This window comes from Leuciscus leuciscus (assembly GCF_965113295.1).
Source record: "Leuciscus leuciscus genome assembly, chromosome: 25".
NCBI lineage: Eukaryota > Metazoa > Chordata > Actinopteri > Cypriniformes > Leuciscidae > Leuciscus > Leuciscus leuciscus.
In genome coordinates this window covers 2,074,863-2,099,666 of record NC_138724.1, presented here as the reverse complement: position 1 = coordinate 2,099,666, position 24,804 = coordinate 2,074,863, and the positions used below count along the sequence as shown (strand labels likewise).

General features: G+C 37.9%; 1 protein-coding gene across 2 annotated transcripts in view; it reads left to right on the top strand.

Moving 5' to 3' along the window:
• Positions 1 to 3,363: 3,363 nt before the first annotated feature.
• Positions 3,364 to 24,804, top strand: part of slc1a2b (solute carrier family 1 member 2b) — a 52,186-nt gene continuing 30,745 nt past the window's right edge. Inside the window, exon 1 of one of the 2 annotated variants that reach the window (XM_082159670.1) lies at positions 3,364 to 3,569. The gene's annotated coding sequence lies outside the window, so the exon portion shown is untranslated. The remainder of the gene's footprint in view (positions 3,570 to 24,804) is intronic. The other variant, XM_082159671.1, reaches the window with a different exon arrangement.

Genomic DNA, 24,804 nt, shown 5'->3' with positions numbered 1-24,804 from the left:
TTCTGTGTATGTATACTGAGAGCAAAGATCAGAGTCAAATATGTAAACATACCTGGCCATTAATCATGATTCTGATCTTATATCTCAGACTCCCTCCAACAATACTCAATTATTATAGCAAGAAAAAACATTAAACCAGTTAAAGTATGATAATATGCTAACATTTCTCATTAACGTTACACCCATTTACCTGTTTTTTACTTTTAAATCTGATTTCTTCAAGCAAATTTGCAGAAACGAATGTATGTACAATAACTTACAGTTAAAGGAATAATAGTTCACAAAAAAAAAGAAAAGAAAATTACCCCATGATTTACTCACTCTGAAGCGTAAGTTGTACGTTTCTAAGTGTACATGACATTCTTCTTTCAGACGAATACAATCGGAGTTATATTAATAATGTCCTAGATGTATTATAGAAATTAGAAACGTTAGCAGATTATCATACTTAAACTGGTCTAATGGGTTTTTTCTTGCTACGTACACACATCTTCGTGCTTCAGCTTATCTTTGACTATTGCCAAAGCTAATCTTAGCTAGCTAGTTTCATCTTAACTAGGCTGCACAGAACAATGTCTGACAACTCTAACATGATGCAAGATTTGGGTTTATAACAACAAACAACACATAAAACCCATAGACTACATAAGCCTTTTTCTCATAGCACTGCTTTTGCTTTGGCGCCAGTGACTGGGGCAGTCATGGCCTAGTGGTTAGGGAGTTGAACTGGTAACCCAAAGGTTGCTGGTTCGATTCCAGAGCCGGTGGGAAATGACTGAGGTGCCCTTGAGCAAGGCACCTAACCCCTAATCGCTCCCCGGGCGCCACACAAAGGCTGCCCGCTGCTCTGGGTGTGTGTATCCACGTTTGCAGTGTCTGTGTGTTAACTACTCACTACTCTGCTCCTAATGTGTGTGCATTAACTTGGATGGGTTAAATGCAGAGGTCAAATTCCAAGTATGGGTTACCATACTTGGCCGTCACGTGTCACTTTCACTTTCACTTTCACTTTAACGTTAGCACCAACTGGCGCCAAAATTTCTTAATTCATTTAAGATTTGTAACTTACCTTATCAACTGCAGCCATTTCCTCTTCTCTTTGTCGTCACAGGGAAATCGGTAAAATGACAACTGAATGTCACTTGTTTTTTTAAACTCAGATCTGTTCAAACAACACGGAACACAGCACTGCGGCATTGTAAAAACCATAGACAGTATAGGTAAAAACACTAGCGGACGCGGACTTTGGACCTGGAAGCAATATGGTTACGTCACGACTTAACAACCGGATACTCTTTGGTGTCACAGCAAAGGGTCTGAATACTTAGGACCATGTGATATTTCAGTTTTTCTTTTCTAATAAATGTGCAAAAATGTCAACAATTCTGTGTTTTTCTGTCAATTCTTCTGCTGTGTGTACAATAATGAGGAAAAAAAAAGAACTTAAATGATTTTAGCAAATGGCTGCAATATAACAAAGAGTGAAAAATTTAAGGGGGTCTGAATACTTTCCGTACCCACTGTATATACATATATTGTATTCACTGAGTTTTACATGTGTGACGGAGGAGTTTTGCACCGGAAATCGACAGAGAACGAGATGATGCACCTCCATTTTTCCTGCATCTGTTTTAAAAGCCTCGTCACATACACGCGTAATGGCGTCGTTACCAAAGCAACCCATGCAGATAGCGTGATTATTTCTGGACACCCAAATCTTATTTCATCACTTGCAATTAATAGAGCGGACAAGTCTGCCTGAAAAAGAAAAATCAGATTAGCCTGCAGTCTGAAAATAGCCTTAGACATATTATAATGGGTTTATGTGAATTGTTATGTGAAGTTCATTACAATTAAAAGACAAACACATCAGTATTGATGTATTAGTATCAGTGATACTGGCCTTTCTCAGGGCAATCCTTTAAAAAGATGCCATTAAACAAACATGTCTTTATGTTGTTTCCACATTAATTTGGAGATTTGATGTGAAAATATATTTTGGATTACAAATTTTAAGATTAGGTGTGATTATTCATAATTAATTATAGAAATCTTTCTATTTTTATTTATTTATTTATTTTAAGGTGTGATTTATTGACAGTTCCAGCCCTTGCCCCTGGGGGACCATTATAGCTTTATTGGGCTTTAATGCATCTTTAACACATCAATCTCTTGTCATGTCGGCGCTCGGAGGCTCGAGGAATGAGCTCTTCATACACTGCTGTCAATGAGCAATATATGAGGAAAGAGCCCTGAAGCCCCCCTTCCCCCTCCTCCCTCCTCCCTCCTCCCTCTCTCTCTCACACACACACAACAAATGAGCAATAAGCCAGAAAATACTGAAGAATATCCAAAACAAATGTAAACTATTTTTTATATGTTCATATATGGGAGATTTGAAGTGGGAGTGCTTAATATAATCTCTAAGCTTAAAGTTATCATTACTATCCTCTTTTCTTATAGTAAAGCTTTATCCCGCAGCAATAAAGAGACCTCATAACCTCCAACAATGCCAAAGAGCAATGCTGTCTGAAAGTGAATGGAGGATGGATGATTTATATGTTTTTGCTCATGCCACATATGAACACAATTATTCAAAACAAATGCAATATGCAGATAGAGTCGACTGCCTCTAACTCAGAGCATAATCGTGCTGCTGATTCAGCTGGACACTGCATGTCAAACCTCTTAAAGCACTGAACTTACCAATGTGTGTCATTCTGAAAACTGCAGTCTTAATTTCAGAGAAGTGACACTTTTTTTTTTTTTTTTTTTTTTTTTTACTTACATGTATTATTATTATGTTTTGCCTTTGCTACCTTTAAGGTTCAGCTGAAATGGTTGAACTGACAGTTGTTTAATGATTTTAATTTAGTTTGCATAATGTGTTAGATTTAGAAAGTGTAAGCGTGTGTTATGTTTACATTTGCATAAATTTGCGTAATTGTAGCAGTGCCACTGATCCACGTTAGGATTTATTTACCCTAAACTCTCGTTGAATTCATTAACTAAGGAAGAGGCCAATTGTTGGCGACAATGTACGATTTAATTCGTATAAATATGCCAATTTATCGAAGAAAAAAAAGCCGCTCCACTCCTGACCTGGATCCAGGACAGATCGCAGGAAAGCGTGGATGAGATTGTAGAAATTCACAGATTTACCTTCTTCCCTCGCTTTCCTTTCTGCTCTCTTTCCATTCTTTAATCTCGCACTCTACATTCCTGACTCCACACTTACTGCTGTCAGTAATACATGTCAGTTCTGAAGGAATGAGCTTTCCTGACGAATGTGAGCGGAATCCCTGAAGAGTGTGAAGACAGGAGGAGGCTGGTGCGAGGCGGGGCAGGAGGAGTGTGTACACACACAGCCTGTGTTCTCACTGAGGTAGTCTTCCTTCAGTGTGACTGTAGATGTGCTCGGAGCACCGGATTATCCACACAACACACAACGCACAACGCAGAACGCGCTCCCGACGCGTCACATCCTCACCAAAGCGCATGAGAGAAACCGAGCAAAGAGTGAAGAAAACAGCGACATTCACCCGTTCCTGAGTCTTCCAGGTCGACAGGTGAGTGAGAGCTGTTCAGGCGGTGTGTGTGTGAGTGTGTGTGTGATCCACAGTGGTAGCTGTAAATATGTCATTCATAGATTCATACTTGCATTAACATGTATTAATGCGCTCAGTCTGATGAAATATGTCGTTGCATCTTTCTTTCTTTCTTTCTTTCTTTCTTTCTTTCTTTCTTTCTTTCTTTCTTTCTTTCTTTCTTTCTTTCTTTCTTTCTCTCTGGATGAAGTGAATTTAACTACAATTAAATAACATTAAAATTTATAATTTGCTACGATACACTTGTCGTGGACACACATGTATTTAAAATTGTACTTGTATATGAAAATACCTGCGCGTAATTACATCTATAATGACACTGTTAACCCCTTAAACCCACACATACCTGTGCTAATCTAACCTGTATCCTCCTCAATAACAGCACAAGTGTTTACTGTACAACATCAACACAATAAATACATTTAACTTAATTCTTTGAAGTAGTTAAAGACACCTAATAGGCTATAGTGTTAAAAAAAATCAGCAACTAAATGTTTAACTAAACGAGAGTGTCATCATTAATTGTGCTCACGTACATTCAACTGTTGTCAAATGTGCATTTTACTGAAGATATCTGCATTCTCTGCAAAACTCCTGTAACTATTAACTTAATAGTAATAATAATAATAAGAAACAGAAATGTCAGGTTATCCAGCAGGATCTGGGGTCATTCAGTGTTGGTTTTTAAATCCTGCTGTATTTATTTCTGACTAGGACCGCTTGACTAATGTGTGATTTTAAGAGAAGTGTGAGGGAGCCTTCATGCAAATAATCCATTATGTTCATTCTGGTGGAGATCAAAAGGCTCCAGAGTGGCAAAACGTTCGGTACAAGTCCTCCATTCAGTGTGTGTGTGTGAGTGTGTGTGAGTGTGTGTGTGTAGATGCATAATGTGTTTATGCTGTACCTCCAGTGATTCATGTTATTTTTACCCTAACCTATCAGCTACACCGACAGAATAAAACGATTTCTGAAAGTACCTTTATTTTAGCTTCATGTCTGCAGGTTGTGTCATACTTTGATTTGGCAACACGATGGATTATGAAGCGTTGTGTGCCTGATTTCCTCCCCCACTCGTGTCACATCGGTGCTGGGGGTCAGAGGTCAGCGTGAAGGCAGGTGTGATGGGCTGAAATGAGCACGGGGGGTTGGTGTGTCGAGTCGAAATCAATGTAAAGTGCATCCTGGGGAAATAGAGCATGCTGTGAAGACTCATCAGGTACATCTGTGTTCAGCGTGGAGGAACCGTTCAGTTCATGGTTCTGCGTTTACTGAGGAGAACTGAATGAGGAGGAGATCGAGTAACTGGGGTAGGGTTGTGTTTCTGGATACGATCAGCGTCTGAAGACATTCCCGTCACTGTGCGTCTGTCGGCTCACAGAGGACGAAGAAATTAGGCTAATTAAACTGAAAAGCAGGATGCCGAAAAATAGTGGATAAATGGTGTGAGAGAGAAATTTAAAACAGCTTAAGGAGTGTTAGAAGTGAAAAGATGAGGGGAAGAAAGGCTGAGCGACAAATAAATGTGTGTGTTTTTCGGCGTGAGTAATCCTCCTGGGAAAATGCCGGCGCTGCCAAAGTGCCATCCAACTCCTTTCTCCGTGCGCTCTTCATCACCCCTTTCTTCCCTCCTCCTCCCCCAAATGTGGACTTCAAACACATGTGGTCATGAGAACGGGTGAAGATGCTGCTCCTGCTCCTTTAGCTGTCCGATCTGAAGTGTTCGGATCATTCCCACACCGGATTTCCCATCGCTCTGAATGAGCTCAGAGCTGGAGTCTCCGTCTTTGATATTCAGTGCACTCCTCCACAAGGGTTTTGTCCCAGCGATGCCTTGAGAACGGGGTCTGGTTCCCCATAAAACCTCTCAGTGTTCTTAGTCTGAAGAACGTCTAAAGTACCTAAAGATCCCATTTCTAAGCTTTTGATTCCGTGGATGTTAAAGGTTCCTCACTAAACCATCGATGCCCATAAAGAACCTTTATTTTTAAGAGTGTGTATTTTTAAGGTTTTTATTTGATTTTGCCCAAACCGCTGGTTCTGTGTAAGGTTGATCAAATATGGGCTAATTATCAGCTAAATTAGACATGTCCCATCCGGGATCAATGCATGTGGCCGTTATTCTGGCATGAACAGTATTTTAAGATTTCCTTCACTGAGTTGGATACAGCTTTGAATAACAATCTTTGAATAATTTTTGAATTTGTGCTTCACGTCACATGATACCTGTGATTGTGAATTGTTGGCGATCCGGCTATGAGTCCCGGGCCAGTGTGATCGATGGGATTGTTGACTTGTGTGGTTTATCATCCTGAATGAACTCACTCTCACGATCATCTCTCAGGTTTGGAGAAGAAGGCTTCTGTGTACAGTCTGCCACACGTTCTTCAACACACACACACACACACACACACACACGGCCAGAACAGTGTGAATCAGTGCGTGTGAGATTCTGTGTGTTCATTGTGCGAGCGATTATCAAAGAAACATTAGCATTAGGATCCATATATCACACACGTCCTCTTCCGAGTGTGTTTTTGTTTTCCCCATCCCAGCCTCAGATGCACGAACCCTCGGCTTCCACTCAAGTCTCTGGCTTTGTGAGTGTCTTTGTGTGCACTGTCGGAGATCGCGGGCCATTAATTTCACTCTTGTGAATGTAAATAAGTAAATGTGTGGGAGCGCAGAGCCGTTACTCACTGGATCCGAGAGAGCTTTATCACCCTCTGCTTCTCTGAAGGGACACGCATGAGAATCCCAGCGCCGCACACAATGCCAGCTCCCACAATGGCACCCTATGCCCATCTCCATCAGCTTCCGTCTCTGTCCTTCCCGAGCTCCGGGAACACAGGCCGCTGTGTGTTTACCTCCGGCTGGGGCCAACAGAGCACAACACAATCCCCTTCATTGCCTGTTTGTCAGCTCTGAGGCTTTTGAAAGCCGGCGAAAAAAAGAGAGATGGGAAAACAATTAAAAGCCCCTCCTGAACGCTGCACTAACATTTTCCCAGCTCAGGGAGCCTGTGAACAGGGACAGAGCCTCTAAACGCCTCCATTATCCCGGCGCTCTTGGCTTGATCCGAGACTCAATGAAACACTCACACAGAGAGCTTTTGTGGAGGAACTTGGCAGAACACAAGCACTGGTTAATTAAGATCTGTCTCTCTATCTATCACTCTATCTATCCATCTATCATCTATATATCTATCTATCATCTCTCTACCTATCCGTCTATCTCTATCTCTCTATCTCTCTATCCATTTCTCTATCTATCTATCTATCTCTCTATCTCTCTATCTATCTATCTATCTATCCATTTCTCTATCTCTCTATCTATCCGTCTATCTCTATCTCTATATCTATCTATCCATTTCTCTATCTATCTATCTCTCTATCTCTCTATCTATTTCTCTATCTATCTATCTATCTCTCTATCTATCTATCTATCTATCCATCTATCTATCTATCCATCTCTCTATCTCTCTATCTATCTATCTATCTATCTATCTATCTATCCATCTCTCTATCTATCTATCTCTCGATCTATCTATCTATCTATCTATCTCTCGATCTATCTATCTATCTATCTATCTCTCTATCATCTATCTTTCTATCTATCTATCTATCTATCTATCTATCTATCTATCTATCTATCTATCTATCTATCTATCTATCTATCTATCCATTTCTCTATCTATGTATCTATCTATCTATCTATCTATCCATCTATCTATCTATCTCTCGATCTATCTCTCGATCTATCTATCTACCTATCTATCTATCATCTATCTTTCTATCTATCTATCTATCATCTATCATCTATCATCTATCTATCTCTCTATCCATCTATCTATCTATCTATCTATCTATCTATCTATCTATCTATCTATCTCTCTATCATCTATCTATCTATCTATCTATCTATCTATCTATCTATCTATCCATTTCTCTATCTATCTATCTATCTATCTATCTATCTATCTATCTATCTATCTATCTATCTATCTATCTATCTATCCATCTATCTATCTATCTATCTCTCGATCTCTCGATCTATCTATCTATCTATCATCTATCTTTCTATCTATCTATCTATCATCTATCATCTATCTATCTCTCTATCCATCTATCTATCTATCTATCTATCTATCTATCTATCATCTATCTATCATCCATCCATCCATCCATCTATCTATCTATCATCGATCTATCATCTATCTCTCTATCTATCCATCCATCTATCTATCTATCATCTATCTCTCTATCTATCTATCATCTATCCATCTCTCTATCCATCTATCTATCATCTCTCTATCTCTCTATCATCTATCCATCTATCTATCTCTCTATCCATCTATCTATCTACAGGGGTGCACATAACATTTTTGGTCTTGTTCTCAGGGGAGAACCTGGGGTTGTTGCTTGGTCCTCACATTTTCAAATGCATTTTTTCCTTAACCCACCTCACGGGAGGAACAAATTAGAGGGATGCATAATATATTGTTAAATATTGTTATCTGACTATACCTACATCCAAAAAATAAAACAAACTCAAAAAAGGAGAATTAAAAACAAAGGCAATAGAAGGTCATCCATCCATTTTTCCCCCCAAAACGCTATAAATCCATCCTTTTTTTATATATATACTTTTTAAATTGATGGTTTGACTTTTTTTTTAAAGTATTTTGTCATTTATGAGGAAAAAACAATCTTACGTGAGTGACAGTTCTCCATTACGGACGCGTTCACTCTGAAAGCGCCGCGGCACTAAAAGACTTTCAAACTTTCACAGAGACCTCAAGCAGAAAGCACAAAGCCTTTCTTTAAAGCGAATTTCGTTTTGTATTAATTGTATCTTAATTTTAATCCATGTTTCATTAACTAATTTCGTGGTTTTAATAAATAAAAAAAGTAAATAGGCTATCTTGATTGTTTAGGCTATTTTTTTTATTATAGCCTAAGTGTAAAATATTAGGCTGTGTATACCGACATGGATCAATTATTAATATTAAATTTCATCTGTCTTTTGTAGGCATAGGCTAGCTGATGGCGCACCAACGAAAAATCCTAAATGATGTGCCAAAATGCGTTTTCTATTAGGCTACAATGAAAATATTGTACGGTCAGGTTTGCCGAAGGTCGTTTAATTTAGGCTATTTATTTATTTAAATAATTTATTTATTTTTGTCCATGTGCGCCGATCGGAGACGGAGTTCACTGCTGATATTCTGAGGTAAGAGAGTTTTCTAGTCTCGCGAATGTCGTCAGCAGCGCCTTGCATTGCCCAATCAGCGGATGGCGGGCGGGTGCGGTTTTGAAAATTGGTCAAAAACGTTGGTGCGGATGGATGGCGGACGGATGATGAGTTTTGCGATGCGGTTGCGGATGAAATAGCCCATCCGCGCATCTCTAGTTCTGAGGCCTATCCAACACCACAGATTGCGCACCTATCTATCCCCAAATCTTAGGTACGCAAATGAGGGTTGCGGCAATTCATCTGGTACGCATTGTTTAATTGGGTAGCGCACCTGCGCACCACTTATGTGCATCCCTGTCTATCTATCATCTCTCTATCTCTCTATCTCTCTATCATCTATCATCTAGTCTCAGCCTCAGACGTCACGCCCACGGAACGTTGGCTAAACGTCTGATGCATATGGTACGCTTAACTGGAAACACTTCAGGAATGTCGAAGTCGTCATCTGATTGGTTGAATTTTATCGGATTTGCAGGGGGCGCGAGTGTCGCGTTTATTTTCGGTCCGCCGGGAAACAAATGTCATGACGCCAAAACCCCTCGTGGAAGAAGAAAGCCGTTGTTTTTACAACTGAGACAATGAGTGCTTACCACGATCAACTAAACGCTGTATTTTCAAAAGTATGTGAAGTTCGCGGCTCCATTGATGCAGTAAACTTGCACAAGGTTCTTGAATGAATAATTTATTAGATGCACGCCGGTCTGTTATTGTAGGGACATCAACAATATATTGTCACGCCCCTAAATATGACGCGGTACAAAACAAACTGTGATTGGTTGTGTTACATGTCAGTCAAACGTCCTCTTGGGCGGTCCTTGGCCAAGAAATGCTGCGATAGAGTCCAGACCTTCTGCCGTCAGTCTGAAGGTCTGGCTATGCGAGACTATCTATCATCTATCTATCTCTCTATCCATCTATCTATCTATCTATCTATCTATCTATCTATCTATCTATCTATCTATCTATCTATCTATCTATCTATCCATCCATCCATCCATCCATCTATCTATCTATCATCTATCTATCATCTATCTATCATCTATCTCTCTATCTATCCATCTATCTATCCATCCATCCATCTATCTATCTATCTATCCATCTATCTATCTATCATCTATCTCTCTATCTATCTATCATCTATCCATCTCTCTATCCATCTATCTATCTATCTATCTATCTATCTATCATCTCTCTATCTCTCTATCTATCTATCTATCCATCTATCTATCTATCTATCTATCTATCTATCTATCTATCATCTCTCTATCTATCTATCTATCATCTATCCACCTCTCTATCTATCATCTATCTATCTATCTATCCATCCATCTATCTATCTATATATATATATCTAACTATCTATCTATCTATCTATCTATCTATCTATCCTCGATCTCTCTATCATCTATCCATCTCTCTATCTATCTATCATCTATCTATCTATCTATCTATCTATCCATCCATCCATCCATCTATCTATCATCTATCTATCATCTATCTATCATCTATCTCTCTATCTATCCATCTATCTATCCATCCATCCATCTATCTATCTATCTATCTATCCATCTATCTATCTATCATCTATCTCTCTATCTATCTATCATCTATCCATCTCTCTATCCATCTATCTATCTATCTATCTATCTATCTATCTATCATCTCTCTATCTCTCTATCTATCTATCATCTATCCATCTATCTATCTATCTATCTATCTATCTATCATCTCTCTATCTATCTATCTATCTATCTATCATCTATCCACCTCTCTATCTATCATCTATCTATCTATCTATCCATCCATCTATCTATCTATATATATATATATAACGATCTATCTATCTATCTATCTATCTATCTATCCTCGATCTCTCTATCATCTATCCATCTCTCTATCTATCTATCATCTATCTATCTCTCTATCCATCTATCTATCTATCTATCTATCTATCTATCTATCTATCTATCTATCTATCTATCTATCTATCTATCATCTATCCATCTCTCCATCTATCTCTATCTATCTATCATCTATCCATCTCTCCATCTATCTATCATCTATCTATCTATCTATCTATCTATCTATCTATCCATCTATCCATCTCTCTATCTATCGATTGATCGATCTATCTATCTTTCTATCTATCTATCATCTATCTATCTATCTATCTATCTATCTATCATATATCTATCTTTCTTTCTATATATCTATCATCTATCTATCTATCTTTCTTTCTATCTATCTATCTATCTATCATCTATCTATCTTTCTTTCTATCTATCTATATATCTATCTATCCATCTATATATCTAACTATCATCTATCTATCTTTCTTTCTTTCCTTCTTTCTTTCTTTCTTTCCATCCATCCATCCATCCATCCATCCATCCATCCATCCATCCATCTCTATCATCTATCTATCCATTTATCCATCTATCCATCTATCTATCTATCTAGCCGTTTATCTCTCTATCATCTATCTATCATCTATCTATCTATCTATCTATCATCTGTCAAGTCAAGTCAAGTCAGTTATTTGTGTAGCGCTTTTCACAATACAGATTGTATCAAAGCAGCTTCACAGTATTAAATTAAAATAATACAACAAAGTTTGTTTCAAGAGGAATTTATTGATTGATAAAATTAAATTAAATATCCCCAAAATATCCCCAACTGAGCAAGCCAAAGGCAACAGTGGCAAGGAACCGAAAAACTCCATCAAGTGACCTAATGGTGTCCTAAAACTCCATCAGGTGACCTAATGGAGATAAAAAACCTTGGGAGAACCCAGGCTCAGTCGGGGGCCAGTTCTCCTCTGGCATTTATGAGCTAGAGGCCGGATTGTAGTTTGAACTGTAGGATTATATGAATGCCTGGCTGAAGAGATGCGACTTTAATCTAGTTTTAAACTGGGAGAGCGAGTCTGAGCAACGAACAGTATCAGGAAGACTATTCCAGAGTTTTGGAGCCAAATGTGAAAATGCTCTCCCTCCTTTGGTGGTTCTGGATATCCTAGGTATGACCAAAAGCCTTGAATTTAGTGATCTCAAAGAGCGCGATGGATTATAGGGTGATAGAAGATCCGTTAAATAGACTGGAGCTAAGCCGTTTAGGGCTTTATAAGTCAGTAGCAATATCTTATAATTAATACAGAACTTTATAGGTAACCAATGCAGTGATGATAATCTGTCTATCTATCATCTATCTATCTATCTATCTATCTATCTATCTATATATATATATATATATATATATCATCGATCTATCTATCTATCCATCTATCATCTATATATCTATATATCTATCTATCATCTATCTATCTATCTCTCTATCTATCTATCATCTATCTATACATCTTTTACATCTATCTATCTATCTATTAGGGCTGGGCGATAAATCGATTTTATCGATTAACTCGAAAGTGTAGTTTACGTCAATTTGTTCGAATGAAAATCGGTTTTATCTTTAACATCCGCCGACGCTCTCTCTGGGCTCCCGTAGTTCTGAACGTTTGAGCGTTTGCCATAGAGATACACAAACAACATCGCAAATGAACAAGACCGCAGCAGCACAAGCACACCCGCCAGAAACATTTACACACTGAATCCGCAGGGCCGCCAACTTTTACGAACTCACCGTGAGAATCACGCAATCGACACTTTCACACACACGGCTCTCACGCCGTGAGAACATCCATTCAAAAACCGCGAAGCAAAGAGGACACTGACACCGACAGACAAGACAGAGAAAGTTACTATCGATATGAAATCAGTTCTTAGCGCTCAGATTTTGTCAATTTAATTACGAAATTCAAACAATAAACACCGTTTTGGCGCTTGTAAATGTGACGTGACAGATCTCTGACAGAGTTGAAGCGGCACGTGAACCGATCATCTGTTACTCTTTACTACTAGTTAATGGTAAATAAACACCAATGATCAATAGGTCATTTGAAAGATACAGTTCAACTTACCGAAATGTAATAAAACCGATCGATCAGTGTTTTCAACTGTGGAAAGAGGTCCATAAAACAGCTGGAGAACAATACGTCACGTCATGTCACGTCAAGTTACAATTACCTCAGGAAAGACATTTAATGACCAGAGCACGTTAGTTGGACTTAAAAAATTGCTATAGAGAGGAGTATTTTGCTCAATACGATAACTATATTACATATTTATTATATTTTTTACCTATATCATTAAAATATTATAACGCTGTAATTATAAAAAAGCATTATATTTAATTTGAGATGTTAGTTTTAACCTTTAATAATAATATTAGCTGACAGGGCTCTGTATGTTTACAGCATTAGGTGAGAGGTTTTTTTGGAGAACAATTAACATAACACATTAATGTATCCACTGTACCTAATATTTATCCAAAGGCATCGATATTGAATCAAGGCCAGACTCAAATCACATTGAATTGAATTGAAATTGTGAAATTTTTGTCAAGCTATAATAAAAACAGAAGCATACCAGTCATTGTACCATGTGTCGTCACTACACTTAATACAATTCTGTCTAGTTATCAAATGTTTTGACAATCACAATACTTACAGTGATGCAATTTTTTTGCATCCCCCCCCCAAATCCCAATCCACCCATTTTATGTAATGTTACATTTTCACTGTTTACAAAGGCAGGGCCTGCCATCTTGTCTTTCTGGCTTGTTGTTTCTGATTGCACTTTAACCCCAAGGGGAAAATCCAGATCAAATCCCAGAAGGGAAAATCAAAACAAAATAAATAATTTGTTTGTCATCTTAAGATTGATTTTAAGTAGGGACATTTTTTTATTATTTAAATCGTAAATCGGATTTTCTTTTAGGCCATATCGCCCCATCCCTACTATCTATCCGTCTATCTATCTGTCTATCTATCTATCTATCTATCTATCTATCACATTTACATTTATGCATTTGGCAGACTCTCATGTTCCACCTTCCACCTTTAGTGTTAAAGGGATACCTCACCGATTAGCCTTAAGCTTTGTATCAGTAGAAACCCGGCAGTATTTTGGAGTGACCGTGCTTCCCTCCCTCATGTCCCCTCATGTCCCCCTGAGACCAGAGATTTCTGTATTCTGTGTCTGGAAAAAAACCTCAGATGACTCAAAAATCGTCATTTAGCGTCATGGAGGCTTTTCTGTCCAGAGGCGAGAGACTACAGCCAGTAGGAGGAGCTTGTTCCGCATGTGTTCAACCCGCCCATAGGGGGAGCTCACGATAAAACACCGTCTTTTCAGTTTCGAGTATACTAGTCGCCTAGTTGTATCATTTCTTCCGAGACTGCCCTCTGTAACCGGGAGGCGTGGCTTGGGAGTGGCCTCGTAGGGCAGCGAAGCAAGTGCATTCTGGGAGTTGTTGTCTTTCATCCACATGAGCCATACATACATTTTCTAGAAGGCACCAACTTCTAAAATAATTTCACATTTCTACTGTATAAATGACCCAATTTAAATACACATTATCTTTCCAGCGGTGAAATATCCCTTTAAGCATAATGTTGCAAATTCAGTGTATAAATCTATACTTGTGGATTCTAAACAAACAAAGAAGGTTCTTTTGACTAGCATTGCGTTTCTGCAATTTAGACATCTTTTTTTGTCCACAAGATTGCATGTTGATATAGTCACAGTAAGTGTTTAAAGATACTGATCGTCTCTTCGTCTCATCTTAGTCTTATCTTTTCGTCATAGTTTTCTTTAACAAAATGAACACTATACTTGAAAGCACAAAGTCTTCATAAATATAGAGAGACGTGATCAAAACTGCAATGTTTTAGTCTGTAATGTTTTAAGTCTTCATACTTTGTGCACAAAGTTTGTAATTCTACATAAACAACATTTAATGAGGGGTGCTTTGAAACCTTTACAAATCTTTGGCTTCAGAGTGTGTTTAAAACTGGCCACATCATGTCATCTCAGCTAACCAGGCTTCAGTATGTACTACAGTTTCCAACCTTGGTTCATGAAGCAAATGTTTTGGCATCTACAGCCAAAGACTGATCACTTCTTCATCTAGAAGCGTCTGACTGACATATATAGGGATCCGTCACAGTCACAGTTGCTATCGTTCCAGGGTTTCCGCGGAGTCATAAAAAGTCATAAAACGTCTTAAATTTAATAATACGAATTTTAGGCCATAAAAAGTCATAAAAACGTCCGGATTTTCCATACAAGGTCATAAATTACATTTAGCCACGTCTTAAATTGATATGCTCGTTCATTCATTGGTTCTACCATCGCCTTTTCCCCAAAAAAATGTCCTGGCGGCGGTATTCATTCGTTTCGCCTGTTGTAGTTCTGTCTGAGGAATCTGGGTGGTATCACAGCGTTCCAGGTCCATGCGGCAGTGCAGCAAACAGACTTGTCGGAAGGACTTTCACAGAAACCCGCAAGAATCTCCTCAGCTTATTACTGTATATGTCGTTGAGTCACTGCTTAGTTTAACTGAAATTATGGCTGGCCATTAAACGATAACGATATTATTATCGCGATATAATTTTTTTCTCGATAAAACGATATAAAGAGTTCGATAATGTTTATGCACCAAAAGCGGAACGAAAACCGCGCGCCACACAGACCATTTATCCGCTCGGCTCAAAGTCCAAACGGCAGCGCAGCGCGTTTACTCTGATCGGCCTCGGTCACGAGATCCAGTGAGAAGCGCTTGAATTCAGCGAAGAACACACATCTCTCAGTGATTTAAACCAGTTTAAAGGCAGATGAAACAGCGCTGACCAACAGGAGAAACACTGTGTGCAACGATACAGTCAGAAGGCTTTTCCGTCTACAAATTCCCATCATTTACCATGGATTTACTGTAACGTTAGCCTAGTAATATTAACTGCACCGTGAAATGTGGGATATACATATTGAATTGTATTATATTATTAATGTAGACAATGTATTAAAGGACTAATGGAATATAATTACAGTATTTAATGTATTTAGGCTACTACTGTTTTTCATACATTTCATGAAGATACGTGCCATCAAAGTCAGGCAACACAAACCTGTTTCAAGACTTGAAACAATATCCCCCATTAGCACATGCAGAAACTAAGAAATTAATTTTCCAATAAAGATATTTATTTTGTTAAGGACAAATGACAAATGTTTGAATGTTCTACCTCAGATTTGTGAAATGTTCACATGTTTGGCATGATATGTTCTGACAATAAAGAGTAGTTTAAAACCACAATTAACGCTCTGGTTTCTACAACTTTCAGTTAGGAGCAAAAATCTGCCTTTAAACTTGAAAGAAATAAAGATTTGACATTTATCGTGATAATTATCGATATTGACTGATATATTATCATGATAATTGTTAAGTGTTGTTCCTGTGTTATTGATACTTAGGAAAAGGGAGCCTTCAGTTTGTTACTCTGTTAAGAAAATGGAACCTTTAAATAATGAAACTTGTTACTTTTAATGAAAGTCAATTAAAAAAAAAACTTTTGAAAGGAAGTTATTTTTCGTAATTCGTGTAGGTCATAAATTTAAATCAAAATGGTCATAAAAATTTGACTGACTAAACCCTGCAGACACCCTGTCGTTCCACATCATGTTTAGGGGCCGATAATTGATACTACAATTACAGATAATCTTTATTAAAAACATCTGAGAAATTAGTTAGAGTGTGTCAAATAAAATGTCTGTAACTGCAATAAAAGAATTGTAATCCATCTAAAACTGATAAGCAACGATTATTTCAACATTCATGCAAAAGCATACTTGTATTCAACCTTTTTACTTTCAACTAAGATCCTTAAGGTCAGCATGAAAGGGAAGTTGTGCTCTTTTTTTCTTCCCTTTGATGACGTATATCCGAGTGAAACGGCTTCTGGAATGTGAAGAATGTAGGGCGGGGCTTGATTTCATCTGGAGGGAATTGATTGGATGGTAGGAAGTTGGGCGTTGATAACTAAATGGAGGCGGATCTGAATGGCATTTGCAGTCAGTTGTGGATGATCTTTAGTACGTCATGAAGAGAACGGACAGCGTTTGGAGGAGGGGAGGTTAACGATTCTGATGAAAGATTACCAGTGCACATTACTAAAAAAAAACAATGTGCACAGATAAATCACTTATAATAAACACTGCAGCATTCTGTAAAAAAAATAGAATAGTACATTTTGATATTATGTTTACTTATGAATATATTTTAACCATGCCAACTCTTCATCCAAACGCTGGATGTCAAAAGTGTCAAAAGTCATTTTCATGTTGTGTCAAAAAGTTGTTGGTCAATTTTGGTCAGTTGTAGGCTTAAAAATTAACTATGATAATTTTCTTCCAAATACGATAACTTTGAGCTTCTGGTACGATACTTGGACATTTCCAATCTGGCTTCAGGTTATGCATCAGACATCATGCACCATGCATCAGCACACGTGTGGACAGCAGTGACGCCTGAAACACGCTTCAGTTTACTATATAAACTGTCTATCTCACAGGGGGAATATCAAATCTTCATATTATTTTTTTATTATTATTTTTGCATTACCTTTATCCGGCAGTCGAGATGCAAGTAGAGAAATAAGAGAAGAAATTGCACCAGAAGAGCTGTATGAACTCATTTGTTAGTGAGTTAGTGAATGTCTGTGGGCGATATTTCACATTATCACTTTCAGATTCATGAGTGCTTGTATCTTTTTAAATGCTAGTAGGAAGTGGGTTGGTTGGTTGGTTGGTTGGTTTGTGTTGGCAGACTGATGGCACTGCATTTTGATAACAATACAGACAGTCAGACTTTATATAAGGTGTCTTTAAAGGATTAGTTCACCTCAAAATAAAAATGTCCTGATAATTTACTCACCCCAATGCCATCAAAGATGTTCATGTCTTTCTTTCTTCAGTGGAAAAGCAATTAAGTTTTTTGAGGAAAACATTTCAGGATTTTTCTCCACACAATGGACTTCAACAGTAACCAGATGGTTGAAGTCCAAATCAAGCGTGACCTTTCCAACGTGACCTTTCCAACGTGATTACATAATGCCTGTCACGTCACATACCAGCACAAGTCGAACAATTGAGATTAAAAAGTATATACATTTTTATTTTATTTTAGAAAATGACCGATCGTTTCACTAGATAAGACCCTATTCCTCAGCTGGGATCATGCAGAGCCCTTTGAAGCACTCCAGAACCCTTTGAAACTGCATTGATTTGCACTTCAACAATTTGGTTACCATTGAAATCCATTGTGTGGAGAAAAATCCTGAAATGTTTTCCTCAAAATGTTTTTATTTATTTTCCACTGAAGAAAGAAAGACATGAACATCTTGGACGGCATTGGGGTGAGTAAATTATCAGGAGATTTTCATTTTGAGGTGAACTAATCCTTTAACTACTATGAACTGTGTAAAACAATAGATAGAATATAGGTTTATTGTGCTGATGTTGTCCTGTAAACACCTGTGCTGTTATTGAGGAGTAGACGGGTAATATTAGCACAGGTTTACTGTATGTGTGGGTTTAAGGGGTTAACCGTGTCATTATAGATATATAGAATGACATTCAATTCAGTAATTAATTACAGATGTAATTACATGCAGGTATTTTTAAAATAAAAGTACAGTGTAAAAACATGTACAGTATGTACACAATAAGTGCATTGTATCAGTTGATTGATTTAAATGTTAGAACATAGTTAAAGACATTTAATATAAAGTTGGACCCTATTTACTTTAATGATATGTAATAACAAAAATAAATAGTTGACCAATTAGTTAAATGTGAAAATATCACCCTATATACATATGATTGGAGTTAATTTGCATACACATGATTAACTATAACATATATGAGCTTGTTTGTGAATCTGCCGGAGAGTTTTGGGAAGGGTTCATGGAAGATTCATGAATGACACCCACTGTATGTTTTTTATCATCAGTCTATATGTTTTAGGCATTTGTTCAGTAATTTTTACAACTTGTTTCCCGTTTTTTACCTTGTTGAATTAAAATGCTTTAAATGAAATGAGGTGGAGGTGGAGGTGGAGAAGAAATGGATGTCCATGTGTTCTGGTGGAAGTCTCTCAGGTGTTCTCACATCACCGCTCAAATATTACCACACTACAACTGAAATCAACGCTAATAGAAATATTATTACCATATTATTTTCTCTACAATAACAGTGGCATTTTACCCATCAAATACATGATGTATTTTGTTGGTCAAATAATAGTAACTCTAGAAAGAATTCAGATTATGCTACTTTGGATTAGGTTACTAATGATGTTTTTAGGAACAATAATATGCTGAAATAGATTTACTCTTGTTGCAGTAAACAGTCTTTTGTCATTCTTTGTCTTTCCTGAGAGACATTAGATAAACTAATCCTATGCTTAAAACACAGTTGTGACGATAAATCCACTGAAGGCGAGCTTGAGAACCCATCATGTGCAGTTTATTAAAGTACACCTGAATAGAACTGAACCCGACAGTGACTTGACCAAACTTAACCATAATAAACCATGAAACAAAGATTCACAAACAGCAAGTTACATTTAACAAAGCTAGATATGAGGGCTAAATATACAAGGACTAATGACATAAGACACACCTGAAAGTAATCAACACAATGAACCAATGAAAAAACACAACTAAATACCACATGACAAGACCATAAACCAATGAGAACCAGACCCCAAGGAACCAATCAAAACATGAAACAATGGAAGCACATGACAACAACTGGAAACATGGCTGACAAATTACAAAATAAAAGACAAGGAAACATGAACTGAGAGAGTATTAAATCATTATTGTCATTATTATCAAATTATTTATGGAATCATCTTGTTTTGTGGTGAATTTGCTGTTGTTTGGAATTGAATTGAAACTGTGAATCGCGAATTGAATTGAAGAAAAATGAATATGAAGGGTTTTGGTGGTTTTGGTGTGTTTTGATAGAGAGATTAACTGTTGTTGGAGAAAACAAGTGTGTGAAGAGCTTGGTAAAAGTAAACTGAATATACTTTTTATATAAGTATATCAAATAGAGTATACAGAAACCTGAGAAATCCCTTCAGCCAAAAAAAATAATAAAGTGAATCGCACGATTAAATCAGAATCCTACAGATTGTTTGATTTTTAGGTTTATTTTAGGGTTGTTTTCTCAACATTTTCTGCTCAAACACTAACCAGAATAAGCATGGGATTTTTTAACGAACAATATAAATGCCAAAAGCCTTCATATATAAATCCTCTTTTCCACAAGTAGTGTATAAACACAAGGAACTTTTGTTGCATCTGTCTCTGTGTGTTAATGTTACAAATCTAATATTATCCTACATTTTGCTAAAATATAATGACAATGTTTATACTTGGGTATACTTGTATAGTTTTTTATTTCAGTATTTTTGTGAATTTGTGATGGATACACACTGTCCTACCGTCAGTGCAGTCCACTGTTAGCATGCATATAAAAACACTCATTTTAAATCAATAGTGCAACCAGGCACAGTTTGTATTCATGATCAGACAGGGACAACAATCTATTTACAGCAAAGAACGAATGAATAAAATGAAACACATACAGAACCCTCCAAAAAAGTATTTATCATATTTCCTTGTGGGAATGTGACTGTGCTTTCATTTGTCCACGCAGAGGATGCTACTATGAACATGCGCATGAATGATGCCAGTACAAACGTGCATGAGGAGATAATTTTCCTGTCACAGCTGTACTCATTATATAGCTGAGACTCTGCAATTACAACGAATGGGAGAAACTGTAACACCTAATATGGGGAAGTAAGTCCTGCCCGACAAACATGAAATATAAATATTCTAGATTTTGGTATTCCCATTTCAATTAGATAGGAAGTGTAGTGGCATGACTGAAAGTATCTTCCCGAGTGCGTTCCCAAGATGGCCAGCTAATGAACGGATTGCCTTGAATGGAGGGTGTTTTAATTGGGCTGTGAGAAATTAGGACCATCTATCTTCTGTCCTGTTGTTTGCTTCACAGTCTCTTTGTTTTGCTGAGCGTTTGATTCTGCTGGTTGTGGATGTGATGGTCTGGTGTGTGTGTGGATGCAGGAGTGAAGCGTCTCTCTGTCGGTGTGGGGGACGAGATGCAGGGGGTTTAATGAGCTCCTCTGGGGTTCGGACTGAGATGATCAAATGCTGCTCTTCTCTACAGTCAGATAACAGAGTGTGTTTAATGATGGCTGAGCTCAACAGAGCTGCACTGGATGCCTTTACATCTTCACCAGTAATGCTAATATTAATCAATGTTAAGACTTAAAGTCGGCATGAAAGGGGAGTTGCGCTGGTCTTTTATTCTCTATTGTGCCGTATATCCGAGTGAAACGCTTCTGGAACAAGAACAAATGGCTTGATTGTGTCCGTAGGGAATTGATTGGATGGTTGGATGGTTGTGGTTTGCTATTGGCTGATCTCATGTGAGTGACAGGTTGCCCCGCCCTCGTCATCAGAGAAGAGAAGAGATGCTGCAAGAGGGGGAGGGGGAGTTATCCTGATTCAAGATTATTAAAACAATAATGATGTGCACCGATAAATAATTTATTTTGGAATAATTTATTCGGATTGGTCAACCAATGCATTCAACAATTAGAAATTTGGCAATATTGACCGTTGTCTATGGAAACACTGTATACCAGACTGATAATCCAGGTAACTGAAACAGTCTCTTGTATGAAGTCAAATCACATCACGTCAGGTTTATTTGTATTGCTCTTTTCAAAGCAGGTTAAGAGACTGAATTACTATACATGCTTCACTATCACATCTCTCCATAGAGTCACTCTCTGTTGTTATAGACGTAACTGCCGCCATCCTGCAATCTCAGGTGTTTCTTGTGAAAATGACCTCTTAGGACTTCATTTTTAATATTATTGTAATATTATCGCTGTTCATCTTGTTGCTTGAATTCTTTTGTACTTTACAATGGAGTATGTTTTTTTTCTAAGTGGAAGCTTTATATACAGTATAGTTAATATTGTAAAATAATTGAACCTTAAATCAAAATTTCAAGGCCACATATTTATGTATTTGGTATTAGCTGTGCAATAAGTGGTGTAATGTGCAAAATAAACTCATTCCGGGTGAAACGAGACCCGATTACCCTGTCTTTACGTTACTGATCGGCTGATTGTACATCATCTTCACTAATGTTTGAACCATCATCCACGTGTAGCTCTAGTACACACACACACACTGATCAGAGTGGAAGAAATGTGAGTAAAGTTTATACGCACATGTTTGATGTGATTAACATCGCAGTACACCTCATATTTTACTCTGATTATGAGCATTATTTCATTAAAGTCCCCCTGAAGTCAATATTTGTATCCCTTAAAACCCATCTTTGATCACCAAAATTATATATTTCAATGTTTTTTCCTTGAAATTTTTTTTTTAAAAGGAGTAGTTCACTTTAAAATGAAAATTAGCCCATGATTTACTCTCCCTCAAGTCATCCTAAGTGTATATGACATTCTTCTTTCAGATGAATACAATCTGAGTTATATAAAAAAAATACCCTGGCTCTTCCAAGCTTGATAATGGCAGTGAATTGCAACCAACGGTTTGAAGCTCAAAAAAGTGAATTGTGAAAATACTCAGCAATGGTGTCGACTTATGAATGTACACAAGGTTTGTCTTAACGCATTTTAAAAACACCACAAAACAGCATTAAAAGCTGGATTTTCACCACAGGGGGACTTTAACATAATCAGAAGGTTACGTGAGCTACGGTACTGCCATAAACACATTATAATCACATTATATTGATTTATGCCGTTGTATGAGATGAGAGGATGACATCACAGAGCGATTACAGGAAACATGTTCACAGTGAACAGCCTTACACTGGGAGCAGTGTGTTGTGATTGGTGTGTTTGGGAATGCCCCGCCCCTCACCATAACCGCCAGTTTAACACACTACTAACTAACTCAACCAGGCCCCGCCCCTTTATTCTGCGCATGAATTATTTAAATGAGGAATATTGTGACGTGTTCGTTCCCGGAAGAAACTCAAGACTACAGTGGAGGCGTTTCAGGAGTTCAGAAACACTGACACTGATATAGAGAAGAACTCCCGCTGGAGGGACTTTGGAGATTTGCAGAGCTTTTCCATGATCAAACAGCAGCAATACACACTAAAGAAAGATGAACATGATGAAAAGCAGAATAGGTCCACTTTAAAACACTGTGCATTCTTCAGTTAAAAATTTTGATTGATTGATTGATTGATTGATTGATTGATTGATTGATCTGTGTAGTTGTGGGATACACTTGTGGTTTGGTGTAATTCCTGTGGCTTCATGTAAACAGTGTTTTATGGATAGCCGTGTCACATCTCTTTATGGTTTCTTCACTCAGAAAATGTGCCAAGCAAAAGTAGCCATGTTTACTTTTTAAGCCGATTATGACAAGAGATCAGACATAACTTTACACAGAATTCTACCAAAGCAGTCTCGTGTTAACCTGTGTCTTAATAGTGCATGCTAGACTTCCATTAAAACATATCCAGTTTATAAATACAAAGAAGCGAGGGAATTAGTTTCGGTGGCACTCTGCAGTACGGTACAAATGATCTCTATAAACATTGTGTTGAAAATATTCCTGTGGAAAAGCTTTGTGGAATCTGACAAAACACTTGGCACACAAACCGGCGCACAGTAGTTACGTGAGAAGGAATCTAGACAACATAAAGTATAGAATGAAAGAAAATAAGTGAGATTGAGAAAGAGGAGGCATGTGAAAGAGAGAGAATGAGAAAGAGGAGGCATGTGAAAGAGAGAGAGAGACTGTGGCGGCCCTCGGCCCCTGAGGGCCCCTCTGTGTGCTCACTATAGATGAATGAAGGCCTGCTAACCCTTCAACCAGAATGATCTGAGCACATCATTACAGCTCGCGTCTGAAACCTGTGCGCAGCCCCGAATCCCTAATCACTCGCTCATTACAGCCTGAACCAGCTCCGCACACAATACGAGTGCGTCCATGCACACTGATGGAGTGCACATATGGGTCAGTCCCAGCATCACGGAGGTGCAGGGCTCAATAACACCATGACATGCTCCGTTTATTCCTCTTCTGCACAGAACATGGAGAAAAGTATGCACTGGTAGTTGTGAAAATTGCTACTTTTCATAGGTTTACACTATACATTTTATACTATATTTGACTGCTTTTTACAATTAATATGCATGCAGTAATAATTATAATTTCAAAACTTTTAAATATAAATTGTTTGTATATTTTGAAGTATTATCATGATTTTCTTTACATTAATTTTGCTCTAAAAATTCTATATTTTAATCAGATTATAATATTTATGCACAGTGACGAAGAGTTACTAAAATAAGCAATGCTACTGACTTTTCCAGTACGTTTTCCTGTAGCTCAGCTGCATTATTTAGGACTCGCGACATTGCCGATCCAGAAGATTCCTGTAGAGCAGGGCTTCTCACGTCTGGCCCTCGAGAGTTCAGATCCAGCCCTGATCACACACTCCTGAACACACACACCTGATCACACACACACCTGAACGAGCTGATGGAGGTCTTCAGGCAGACGAGTGTGTTCAGGGCTGGAGCTAAACTCTGCAGGACAGTGGACCGAATCAGATAGTTTGGTGTTAAATTGCATTGTGCGAGTTTGTGTGATTCAGTTATTTAAACTCGAAATGCTTTTTTCCCCTTTCTCTTTGTTTTGACCTAATGGGATGCACGTGTGTGTCCTTGTGTGTGTGTCCTCCAGCACAGATCTGACCTCTGTCTGGACACTCACTGTTGCCCCGAGTCTTGACCCCAGACTGTGTGTGTGTGTGTGTGTGTGTGTGTGTGTGTGTGTGTGTGTGTGTGTGTGTGTGTGTGTGTGTGTGTGTGTGTGTCGTGACTCTGACCCATACCGCCTGGTTATGACACTATGATATGATTAAGATTCATGTGGTAT